The sequence below is a fragment of the Drosophila arizonae genome, chromosome 5 (assembly GCF_054131065.1).
Source record: "Drosophila arizonae isolate 15081-1271.41 chromosome 5, UAZ_ARI_1.0, whole genome shotgun sequence".
NCBI classification, from domain to species: Eukaryota; Metazoa; Arthropoda; class Insecta; order Diptera; family Drosophilidae; genus Drosophila; species Drosophila arizonae.
This window is the reverse complement of record NC_142925.1, coordinates 14,446,587-14,459,830: the sequence shown is the minus strand read 5'-3', so window position 1 is coordinate 14,459,830 and position 13,244 is coordinate 14,446,587. Positions and strand designations below refer to the sequence as shown.

General features: G+C 36.6%; 1 protein-coding gene across 1 annotated transcript in view; it reads right to left on the bottom strand.

The window, feature by feature from the left end:
- The window catches only part of LOC108617333 (5-hydroxytryptamine receptor 1A), a 76,032-nt gene extending 63,858 nt beyond the window's left edge, over window positions 1–12,174 (bottom strand). Inside the window, exon 1 of the mRNA XM_018013106.2 lies at window positions 11,432–12,174. The gene's annotated coding sequence lies outside the window, so the exon portion shown is untranslated. The remainder of the gene's footprint in view (window positions 1–11,431) is intronic.
- Window positions 12,175–13,244: the final 1,070 nt, after the last annotated feature.

Genomic DNA, 13,244 nt, shown 5'->3' with positions numbered 1-13,244 from the left:
TTTAATTTCATAGAGTATTAGGCCAATCCGAATGCTCAAAGCGGGAGTGCTCGACTACGCAGATACCTTGATATCTGTCTGCTTTAAAGGGCCCAGACCACACCCTCGCTCTGCCTTTTATTCTCTGCCATTGCCATCCATGGACTCACTGCATAAAACTCTTCACTCCGAAAATTCTCATATATGTATGTTCATATGAAATTCAAAATTTTCATCAGTTTTATTATTCAGTTTGCCATAAAACTCTCGTACTTCTGTCGAGTAATCATAACAAGTACAAAGAGAAAAGCACTGAATTGACAAAAGGCTAAAGGCAACAAGGCTCAAATTGGCGCATCGCACGTAAGGCTTTCGCCTTGACAAGGGGAAAACTCCCTGTCCCATGTCAACAAATAAAACTTAAAGTATTTGTAAGCAAAAGTTAAGACAAATAATGATGGCAACAAGCATCAAGCATGCATATGGAATATATTTCCCATTTTCCTTTTCTTTTCTTTGCTCTCTTTGCGCTTCTTGGCACTACTTGCCATTGAGACTTGAACGTTCCGGCTGTTCCGTCAATGCTGGCTCTAGAAAATCCATTTGGCCCGTCCAGCTCTGGGGAATAGTCGCTAAGGCGACTTATGCGTTCGAGTCGCTAGGAAATAAATTATTCGAGGGTCCCGTCAGTGCTCCAAGCAGCCGGAAGGAGAGCGCTACACAAATTATGATAAGCACTTAAGTATAATAGGCCATGTAGCAATCAATGCGAGTCCCAAATCCCAGCTGGAAGAGCGCAAATGAAAGTCCATAGAAAGGTCCTTTGCTGGTGATACTCCTGCTATTGCTGCTGCTACTGCTACTCCTGCTGGTCTTGGTTCTGTGCCAAGTGCATGGTCAGCGTGTCTGGCTGCCTGCTCCTTTCTACATACATACATACACACATATATTGAGTATATAGTATTGCCATTTCTTTCCAACTCGGACAACCAACAAATTCACTTAGATGCCTGTCGACAACTTCGTTTGCCAATTTTTTGTTGCATTCGAATGGAAAATGCACAAATAAAAGAGCAGCGCAAATAATGTAAGCAGTGTGCCAAATAGTTGCTCATAGTTGTAGGGGAAATCACAGCTTACACACACACTCTCCCTCTCTCACACACTCTCTCGCTCTGTATGGTCGAGTGCAAATGATAGAAATGCAAATGGCGGCATTTGCTGCAGGCCAAAAAGATTTGCAAACTGCAAATAACAAACAGCCAAGCCGGAAAATCGCCTTGAAATGTGTCTGAGGCACATTCAGCGCCTGCCAACATGACTTATGATTCCAAAAAATTAGTTTTGTCTGCCCACACACACACACGCACACACACACAGGGACAGGAAAGGCAATGCCAAAATATTTTCTTATGCATGTGCTTAAATATTTAACATTTGCCTGAATATGTACGCAATAAACAGTTCTATTGCAAATGCAATAAATATGTAGGGTATCAACGACTATGAAATACCCTGTTAGAGTAGAACTTATAGGGCTTATATACTACAACTGTTTAATATTAAATATTACTATAAATATTAAATACATTTTATTTTTTAAATAATTTGTAAGGTTTTTAATAAATTTTTTTTTATAAATATTTAAAAATTAAATAAACTAAAGTGCAAATTGAAAAAAAATAAAAATGGCAACTTACAGAAATTATATGCATTATAAAAAGTGGAGTAACAATTACTTAATTTGTTATTTTATTTTTTATTAATTATAATTATTAATGGAGAAAAAATATTTAAAATATAAAATGTATGTCTTCAGCATGTTTTAAAAGCTGCAAGGAAATTAAAAAAATAAGTAATATTTTATTTTTTAATAATATTAATGAAATATATACATATGTATATATTTATAAAATAAATTAATTTTAATATTAATTATAAAAATAAAAATGTAAGATAAATATTGAAAACTGCAAAAATCCATATACATACATATATTTAATATATATAAATTGATGTAATCTAATAAGGGTTTTACCTCAAGCAGCTCAACTATATGATATATTTTCAAAAGCTTATATTTTCTATGAATATTTCATTGAAACGAAACTTAACATTTGCCTTTGACCAGGCATTTTTTCCCTACACTTTTTGCAACTTAACTAAATGTTTACTGAGCAAACAAGCGCTGTCAGTGGGTGACCTCCATTTGCAGAGTCCTTGGGGTGGCCGGATCAACACATGTCAGCCGAAAAGCCCCAACGGACCGGAAACCCGAAAAAAAATTACAACTTTAACTGCAGCCAATGGACGGAAAGTTAGCCGAAGCGCAAAAGCGACAGAAACTAAAAAAAGGAAAAGAAGGAGGAGGGGGAGAGGGAGCAGAGAGCAGGACGAGGAGCGACAGGAGGATAAACTATGCATAAAAGTGGAACTAACTCTGGTCAACGCAGGAACTGCTTGTGCTTGCGCTTGCTCTGGCTAAGTGGGCGGGGCCAGGGAGTACTTAAACATTTGTCTGCCCAATTTAACTAGTGCGCTAAGCAAATAAAGTGTCAGCCGAAGAGTTTGACGCTCGGCTGGGCTAGCGGTCTCCCAAATGTCCACTGTAATGGAGCACTAAATCTATATGCTGACACAGATCCAGATAGTGATAGTGATAGAGATAGGGAGAGGGAGAGGGAGAGGGAGAGAAGAGGGAGGGAGATAGAGATCTATGAATGGCAGGCAAGCAAACAAGATGCAACCGAGCCAGGCGTTTATTATTGTTTGTAACTGGGCGTGGAGCCATCGAGCGGGGCAGAGAGCAACACGGATGGGCATCATCAACAGCGCATCATCAGGCAGTCGACCGCCAGGCGGAAGTCAAAACAATGGAATGGCCACCCAGCGGAAGCTACACACAAAAGGGGACAAAAGACACTGGGCAAGCAGGGACAGGGATGGGTAGAAAGAGAGAGAGAGAGAGGGGGGTAGGAGAAAAGCGGCAAAAGGCGGAAAGCGTGACATTCCGTTCAGGGAATAAACGAGGGTCGAGCTATTTTGAATGATGGATAATTGTGTGAAGCCCTGGGGGAGCTTGCGTTACGCAAAAATTTTAAGTGCGGCCAAATAGTTGGCATTGGGTCGAACTTTGTTCGGCTTGGGCCAGCGATTTGCGTGGCTCCACTTGTTCTTCTGCTCTTCTGTTTTTCTGGTCCAATGGGCTGCAAAGCACATCCGCCCAAGTGCGAGCGTTAATTGCCCCAGAGATATCAAACGGCCAGTTGCAGAGAACTTGCGACCTAACTTATTGGTGGATATAATGCTGATGCGAGCGCCCAAGAGACGAGATGACATTAGCATTGCCAAAAGTTCGGCAATACGCTGCGTATACGCAATTCGCATAGCGTATACGACGCGTATGCGCATGCACACTGTACAAACTAATTAAAATGCGAGTAAATGTGGAAAAAAAATATTTAAAAAAATAAAATTAAATAAAATTAAAGATCAACCCACGAGCAAGCGGTGAAAACGAGAAAAGGTGAATAAATGTGGCGTCAAATTGAATGACCAGCAGCTGACAGAGGTCGCAGGCGGGCAAAGAGTTTGGGCAATGCGAATGCGAAATGGAATTACAGATGACAAAAAAAAAGAAGCAGAAAACGAACTGAAACTGAACAAAAATGAGAAAAAAAGTGGCTGAAGCTGAATTCATTTCAAAAATGCAAGATGCCGTGAAGACGCTGATGAAATGAAGTAGATTTCAGCCGGAATTATAAACAGCTGTAAGAAAAGGTATCACGGAGATGAGATGAGAAAAAGACGACGACAACGACGACGAAGAAGAAGAATATAAATGCCAACGCAGGCAAATGTCCACTTGCCGGAACAAGGGTGGACAGGCGGACTAGCGGACAGGTGGGGGGGCGGTACCTGAACAAAGGTAACAGCGCGCTGTCGCCCCACTCAATTTTTGGGCCAAATGAATGAAGAGGTGTCTGACGTACACAACCGGGGCCGAAAATTCAAATGAACAAAATTACATCAAGTGTTGGAGTTGCGAAAAAATGACAAAAAAAGAACAAGAGCATCCTCAACCATTCAGTCAAAGGCCCTACTGATTCGAGTTGTCCTCGTCCAGACAGCGTAAAGCCGTGCAGCCAAAGGAAATGAAGTTGCTCGTCCTAATTGAAATGCCTGCAGGGCCTTCGCTGTGTGCGGCGCCTGTAAGCAAACCATTCTTTGATGAATATATATACGTATATATGTATAATACATATATATATATATATAGAGCTTGCCCTACTGCATACAGCTTTAATTACAGAGCGTGAGAGAACAAGCAATGACAACTTTTAGAATGCAGCAGAGCAAAATGAAAACCACAAATAATGCTTCAGGCTAACCACAAAAAAAAGGGAAATCCCAGTAAAACGAACCAATTTAAAACCAATAAATATTGTCCTTTTCTAGTCAGCAGCTAAGGAGCTGGAGTAACTGGGAGCAAGAGGCGAGAGGTATGAGGTGAGATTAGAAAAACCAAATATACATATAAATACCAATTAAGTTTCAATTAAATATAATTGCTAGTCTGAATAAAGAAGGGCTTTGCTTACAATTTGCTTCAGCTTTGTTTGTTTATTTTATATGCAGCTCCGTTTGAGTTTTTGGGTCTGAGCGAAAAGGCAATGGGACTAATATTCCCTCTCTGAAATTGTATTTATTGACTTATTGCATATTTTAGGAATATAGAAAATACTTTAAGCTAAACTTAAATAGCTATTTATTTATTTATTATTTATTCATTTACTTAATTGTTACAGAGAATTTATTCCAAATAACAATTTACTTTAAAGCCAGAGCAACAAAGGTCTTCAAGGCTTATTTTTAATAAATAAAAATATGCTGAAATTAGATATTGAATTTTTATTTTCTAATCAACTTATAAATTTAACTATCAAATAATGTCCTAAAATTTTTAAAATGAATAGAACAAATGAAAATTAAAATAAATTTAAAATGTTTGTATTATTGTCATACAGAAAAAAAATAATAATAAGAAACCCGAATTGCAATTATATCTAAATTGATAAAGTACGTAGAGCTCAGCCAGTGTCCAATAAAGGCTAGCGAATCAAGAGCGATACTATTTTGAATTAAACTATTAATGCAGGTGCTCACGTTATAAATAGAATATAGAAAATAATATATTTAAACAGATTTGCCATTTATTCATAGTGATATTTTAGAGTTATGTTACATAATAATTATTAAAATAAACTGTAAGGTTTAGTTTTATATAGTAGTTTATAGTTATAGTTTAAAAAAATAAATATATTTAGAAAAATTCATACATATTTAAACCTCGCATAATACGAATGATCTTATTCGCATACAATACAAATCTTTTAATTTTCTTTTCAATTTTTAATACAACTTAAGAGATTCTCCTCCCTCCGTGCCAAAATTTCGTGGTCATTATTTGTTTTATTGTTTCTCGCATCGAACTTTGGCCTGAGCACAATTGTGTGATACAATTAATTTTGGTTTTTCAAGAGTCATGCATTTAATATTGATGAATTATTGTTTAGTGTCCCTGGGGAGAGGCCAATAAAACACATTGGAGATATATGTAGTGCCGCAGAGCGCAAAAAGAGCAAAAGAAGCGATGCGAATCGAATGTGAGGATGACCAAAATAAAATAAATGCTTCGTTAGAACCTTTTGTGTGTTGTGGGTGTGTAGTGTGTGTGTGTGTGTTGTGTGCTGGCGGGGCATAATTTAATATGGATGGCAGAAATCCAAAACACTTGAATGAATGCTTTGTCGTGATTTTATATTACACACAAAACCAAATAACTAACCACTGGCAATAACAAAGTCAGCGAACACAGACGAATTTAATGAGAGGCCCTGAAGGAGTGAGAACGAAACATATATATGGCCGTATCATGTGTATGCATGTGTGTGCGTGCAAATTATTGTCCTGGCTCACACATATGGAGTTGTGCTCGACTCTGTGTGCGTGTGAGACGAGTGTTGATTTACATTTTTGATTTATTTTATTTATTTAAGCTGGTGACTGGTTGCTGTTGGTGGTGCGAATGGTGCTGGTGGTGCGGGAGGTGCTGGTGGTGCGGGTGGTGGTGCTGGTGTCATCGTCTAGGCAGCAGCAGCAGCAGCAATCCCCGCCGCTAACCAGACCAGAAAATTATTGCTACCCATAACTTTCATGCCTTCATTTGTATTTCTTCTTGATTTTTTGGTCATTTTTCTTTGTTTCTTTTTTTTTTTCTTTTTTTTTTTTTTTTTATATGTTGTCTCGCTAAAAGCCTCTCGGCTATTGTTGTGAATTTATCGCAGCTTTATTTCTCTCTGTAAGCGTTTTATGCCATTTCGTTTTGGTTTGCATTTTCGTTTTCGTTTTCGTTTTGGTTTTTAGTTGAGGTATTTATCACAGCGCCGCTGCTGCCTCTTGACTAAGATTTAGTATTGCGCATACGCACAGTCAGCCCGTGTTAAGCTCGCTGGCATTAGAGAACGTGAATTGCCACAAATACGTTGAGCAGCCGAATTCATAAAAATCTAAATACCAAATTATAACAATGATTTATGATGATGTTTTCCATTACAATTATTATTATGAATTTTGCTTGAATATTCATATTATGGAATTTATTCTTCACATGTGACATGGGAATATTTGTGTAAATGAATCATTTAATTTATTTCCATTTTTTAAAACTGTAATTTAATGCAAGATATTTAACAATTTCTTGTTTTTTTTTTTTTTTTTTTTTTTTTTTTTTTTTTATATCCTTTTATATTATATTTCAAGATTGGGTATTTTGTATATAAAAACTTGTATATAAATTCAGAGTAAAACTAAAAAAAAAAAATATCTGTATATTCAATGTTAATTTCACTTTTAAATATTGCTTTTATTCTCTCTCTAGATAAACATAGAAAAAATAATTATATTAAAATATATTTATTTATATATGACATATTTTATATTTATTTTTATTTATTTGGAAAAAAAAGATCTTGTAGTTATATACTCTTCTGTTCTGTTCCAATAATCGGCTATATTCAATTAATTTATATTTATAAATTATACACATTTATATTTATATATTCCCCCAGAGAAACCCTTGAGCTGTCCACTACTTAGGAACATGGCTATTAAGCATTTTAATGGCTTAACCATGAGCTCGGCCTTAGCTGTCCCCTGCTCATAATTATCACTTAAGCCCGCATTTATCAAGTGTCGGCGGGCTGGCGACACATTATTGTATCATTGACCTCACCAAGCTGCCATGATTTTTGCCATATTTATGAAGCAATGCAGCTGCTTTAGCAGTTCCATAAATTGCCATCGCACAGACCTGAGACCGGGCTAAGCCGGGCGGAGTGTGGGCTGAGAAATTATATTCTTATGGCCCGCAAGTAACTGCAAAATGTATTAAAGTTGAAATTGTGTTAACGGCAAGTTTATTAATTATTTCGTTTCGCCTCAGGATACGAGCCGCATACAACACGAGAAAGAGAGAGAGAGAGAGAGAGAGAGGGAGCTGACTATACTCGTATAGGAGTGAGTGAGCAGGCAAGTGTCTGAGTTTTGCTCACGACAACAAATCGCAGCTAAAAACATACACTGCGGATGTTTTAGTCTAATTTATTGTTGTTGTGTGTGAGAGGGAGAGAGAGAGAGAGAGAGAGCAGACAGCTTTATGAACATTGCAGTAGCTGTGGGTGTGTGTGTGTGTATGTGTGTGTTTATGTTCGAGCTTATGCAGCTGTTTTAGTCAGTCGGTTGAGCACTAATAGATCCTTCTGCAGCATAGAGAGCATGCTTAAACTCAGCTCCTAATGAGTCGGGAAGTCAGCAGAAACACTAAAGGAATGCCCCAGGCGATTTACTTCGGGAAGTGCACCCCCAGAGCGCTTTTGTTATATCATATAGAAGTCAAGAGTCAAGAGACGCTTATGAACGAACAAGTTCACACTGGAAATGAATTGACTCGTGCATATGGACTACATACATTTGATGCTTTATTGGTAATTAGATGAATCCATAAATTATGACAATAATATAGGTCTCTCTCTCTCTCTCTCTCTCTCTCTCTCTCTCTCTCTCTGTTTCTCTCTCTCTGTCTGTCTTTCTGCAGAGCAGGCAATTTAATTTAATTGGCCTTTTCTTATACACCTATTCATAGAATTGTGTGAATGTGTGAAGGCGGCCCCAAAAGGCATTTGTTATGTTCTTTGAAGTGCCGCACATGGCGGAAATTGTGTGCCGAACTAGAAATGCCAATTAGTCAATGCAATCGAACCCATATAGACACTGCCATTGAGCGTGTATTTGACTGTGTAATTAACCACAGTAGTGTTACTAGTAGAACCTTCTCTCTCTCTCTCTCTCTCTCTCTCTCTCTCTCTCGCATTAGGGGGCAACTCTGTACTCTGAGCTCTGCGGTTGCTGTGTAATTGCACTGCCTTTGTTTCGCATACTTAAATATTTAATGACTCAATGCATATGTAGCGGACTTTAAGTTTCACTATCATTCCCTTTGTGGTGTAGTTCGTAAACGTTTTATGGCGGCGCACTTTCAACTCTTTGAAACGCATAAACTTTTACTCACTCACATCTTAAGGACTTCATAATGAGTAAGATAAGACTATAAAAGCCTCTTGAGTTGCCTCAGCCTCAGCACTTGATAGTTATCGGCTAAAGGCCCATTTAGTAATTATATACTATATATAGTACGTGTTGGATTTCGGATGTAGTGCATATCAGTTTCAGTGCTGGACATTAAATTTCCAATGGCAAAATGTCCTTTGGTAGTGCGACCACACCCAGGGCTGTGGAGGCTTGGGCAGGGCTGGACAGGCTGGCGCTTCCAAAATATTTGTTGTCGGCATATTTCAACCGAATGCCAGGCAGCCAGCATAAAATATCTGCTTATGTCCGTCCATGCGCCCACACACACACACACACAGTATATTCACTTAATTATAGATGCGACACGCAAGCCATTCACCCCATTCACTGGACCATTTCAATTGCTGAAAAGGCGTGCCTGAGTGCGTCAAGTATGCGCCCACTGGTGCCCCATCAGGCAGCATGTTTATGCGTGGCCCTAGATCTGCAGCTGGAGCTGGAGCGGAAACTAGAGCTGGAGCTGGAACTGATGCCTGGACAAGGAGGCCTGGGCCCAGGTTCATTTGGGGCCATTACTTTGCACACAAGCCAGCAATAAACTAACAATTAGGCCGAATATAACAAGCAAAACACGCGACACACGCACAGAGCACAGACAGGAGGCAGAGGAGACACCCGAGGCACAGGAGGCACAGAGCACATTCAGCACACGCGGCACATGCAAATGTCTAAGAGCTTGCCAAACATCTTTAAGTTTTCCAGCAAATTTCTGGCATTGCTCGCCTCAAGCTTTTTAGTCAAATGATTTTTAATTAATCAATGCTCTTGAAGTGCTTCCACATGCGTTTGAACGCATGTGAAAGACTTTTTAATTTGATGCGGTACAAAGAGCTCACAATTTGTTCACCTTTTTCACCTTTTGATATGCTAAACGCATGATTTTCTCCTGCAATTTGAATCCCTTTCATGTTGTTAGAGAAAAAACATTTTGTTTGTATTTCATTTTCAACAGTATTAAAAATACACGATTGATGTCAATAAATTGTCTTAGTTTATTTTTATCATTATTTAACAAATGAGTATTTTGCTCTTTTGTTGAGCATTAAACACGAACTTGATATTTTTGTAAAGAAGTAAAAAATATTTTAGTAAAATTCCTTTGGAAAAGAAAATAAAACGGGCTTTTTGTTGATGGTATTTCAGATAATAGGTAGAGTTTATAAAATATTCATCTTTAAGATAGATTTATTTATTTAAATATTTGCGCATTCTTAAAATGAAAATGATTTGTAAATAAAATAAATAAATATATTTTAAATATTTATAATAAATATTTCTCAAAAAAAAAAAATATATATATATATTAATAATAATATAAACTAATAAAAAAATTAAAAAATATACTAATAAAAATTAATTTTTATTTACATAATTAATAATATATTAAACGACTTGGCAAAATAAATTTATTATTTACAATATATAGTATTTAAACAAATCACAATTTTCGTTAATAGAAATAAAAATATATTTTTATGTGCACATAAAACTTATAAACTAAATATATATAAAATACCTTGAAAACAATTAAATTCAATAATAATAGACATAATATTTAATACAATACTTAATAGACATAAAATAATCAAATTTGTAAATAATGTAATGTAATCTATAAACTAAATAAAGAGGTATAGCTAAATACATACAATATTTAGCTTACATATTTACATATTTACATAGGTATATAATATAAAAAATATATTATAATATAAATATCATATATGGATATAAATTGGCCACCAAACAAATATTAACTATTTATGAATGGGCTAGTTAATCTAGCTATAAATATTATATTATTCAACTATATATTGAATTGAATGGAATTGAATTTTTGCATAATAGTTTTTGTTTTGTATCTAAAATATATTTATGGGCCTAATATTACTGTTTTATTTACATGCTGCATATTACTGTTTGGGTAGATGCACCCATCTTTTTAACAATACATTGACACTTATTCTAAAATTTCAATATATGCAATATATTATAATAAACAAAAAAAAAAAAAACAAAAAAAAAAACAAAACAAAAAAAAAATTAAAAAAAAAATAAAATAAAATAAAATAAACAACTAAACCACAAATTGGAAGTAAGAAACTAACAAAATTTTAAAATAAAACCAACCACAAAAATCTATTGGCATGTTTAGGCCCAGGGTGAAATGATTCGAAATTCTAGGTTCGAATAACAAAGGAAAAACAAATGGAAATTCAGGCTAATTGTACTCCATTGATTTGGGACTTTATGAATTTCTCTTCAAGTCGAAGCAGGCAATTAAAAATATGAAAAATGTCAAAAGAAAAAAGGAAACAGAGACCCAGCTGCATTCCAAACGTGACCACAACATTTCTTCACTTTATGTTTGCTGCAATAACTCAGAATTTTGCGGTTGAGCCGTGGGCACGAACCGCACAAAAACAGCAATCAAAGCTTAGACAAAGACAAAGCAGGCAAAATGACAAAAAAAAATGAAAATAAAATAAAATAGAAGGGGTAATAGTAATAGCAACCTGTACAAACACGCTGACAAAACTTGTTAACCGCAGTAAGAACAAAGTTGAAATTGCAGCGCGTAGGAGCAACAGTAGTAGCAGTAGCAGCAGGAGCAACAGTAGTAGCAGGAGTAGCAGGAGTAGCAGGAGTAGCAAATATATAATTCATAAAGAGCGTAAAACGAATGTGGAGAATCGCTTGGAAAATTGTTGTGTTACCCATGGCATAAAGCACTTGCACTTACCATTCACATCACACACTCAGCCGTCCTCTCTGTCCGCGTGTGTGTGTGTCCGCGACTGCAATCCGTTAGAGAGTGAGAGAGATAGACAGAAGGATGGGCGATAAAAAAGAACAATTCACAGCAGTTCAGTTATGTTGCGGCAAGTTCACTTCCGCTTCCGCGACGCGCACGATACCGTTACGTTGCGTTAACTAAATTCTGTTGTCAAAAAGTGGAAAATGTTGCAAATATTCTGACAGCAGTTGCAACTAAGAGTCCAACTGCTTAGCTGTCTGAGAGCGGACCGAGCCGGGCCGGGCCGTGCTGGGCCGTGCCACAACCAAAAGTTTGGAGTTTGGAGTTTGGAGTTGCGGCAACGTGTTACGGCAACTGCCGCAGATTCCGGCCGAGTTGCGAGTTGTAAGAGCGCACTTAACTTTCACGGCTAACTTTATGGCACACTTAAACAACACTGCGAGTGCAAACTTTTCGATCGCTGCAATTCTTATTATTTACTCAGCAGGCCACAACTTGAAAGGACGATAGTATTTCTTACTGTTTATTTCGTATTTTGTATTTCGTATTTTCGTATTTTGCAGCATGCCAAAGTAAAGCTGATGGCTAATGCATAATTCAAATGCTATGACACGTCGTGGCTGCTGTATGTCTCAAAGTGACTCTGCTGCGCTTGTCCGGAATTTATCTGCTGCCGTTGCTGCAACCGCTCCGTCTTAGGAATCACCGCAAACTGTTTGGCCGTGCCCAAGTCCCGGGATCAGGACCAGTTCTTCTGCCCGGATGCCGCATCTCGTGCCGCCAAAGAAGCAAAAACATCGCACGACTTTATGAATGGCGCGATGTTTCTTGCCAACGCTGGGCACAGAGTGGAATCGGAACAGGTTTGACGCATGCGCCGTAGCCGTATGCAAGATTTATGACAGTTCCGGAGGTCGCACGAAGCGCAACGAGCAGCGGAACACGTGGCGCCACCAACAAGTGTGATAAGCGTGAAAACACGCGCTGATAACGCCCGCACGCAAATTTGGCTTCTTGTCTAAGGTCAGGGACGCCGACGCCAGCATTTAGTCAGTGCGCATTGTGGTGTGCGATATTTGCTAAATGGCACTGTAGATGTGAGCCAACACGGGGTATTCCTGCTGACGCTGATGCTTAATATATTGTAGTAGAAATGTGATATGTATATAGTTTATAATCTATTAATCCATTGTAGAAATGTGATATGTACATATATAGTTTATAATCAGCTTAATGGCGTTGATAGTTAGACTAATTCTAATTAATAAACTATGAATTTTTTATTTTTATTTTTTTAATATAGATAATTCTTATAATATGTAGAGTAATCCAATAATTAATAGACTATGATTATTTTATTTTTATTTGTTTAATATATATAATTCTTATAATTTGTAGAGTAATCCAATAATTAATAGACTATGATTATTTAATTTTTATTTTTTTAATATATGTAATTCTTATAATAGGTAGAGTAATTCAATAATGAAAATATATTTATTTTAAAATATTATTTATTTTAGAATGGGAAAATATGTGTGCTATAATTTAGATATACGATATAATAGAGCACACAGAAACTCTGAAAATAAAAATATTTATAAATATATATAAAAAAAAACACAACATTTATATATAAAAAAAATCTATTCCAAAACGGTTTTTATTTAAGAAGTGGCAGTCAAAATGTACTTTAAATTAAATTAATAAATTAATAATCTGAATCTGAATGACGCAGCTACAATTTAAATACGAAGACCAAGCCATATCTTAAACCAATTATTATTTCACTGCAATT